The sequence below is a fragment of the Etheostoma spectabile genome, chromosome 5 (assembly GCF_008692095.1).
Source record: "Etheostoma spectabile isolate EspeVRDwgs_2016 chromosome 5, UIUC_Espe_1.0, whole genome shotgun sequence".
NCBI lineage: Eukaryota > Metazoa > Chordata > Actinopteri > Perciformes > Percidae > Etheostoma > Etheostoma spectabile.
Genome location: NC_045737.1, coordinates 38492726 through 38492983, shown reverse-complemented (window position 1 = coordinate 38492983; position 258 = coordinate 38492726).

Genomic DNA, 258 nt, shown 5'->3' with positions numbered 1-258 from the left:
TTTTAGTCTCAATAATTCCTAATTTCTGCTTTTCTAACTCAAACATTAGGTATGATTTGACCATAAATTCCTAAAATAACTGTAAAACTGAAGTTAATAAGTTAGTGTTACGTAGTGTTGAAAATGAAAAAGTTACAAAACATTGATAAAAAGCGTCAACAAAAGTGTTGATTTTCAATTTTGACGGGACGACAAAACCGGTTTACGCCACAACGTGTCACACAAAAAATGTTCAAATCCATGAAATAATAAACTTTT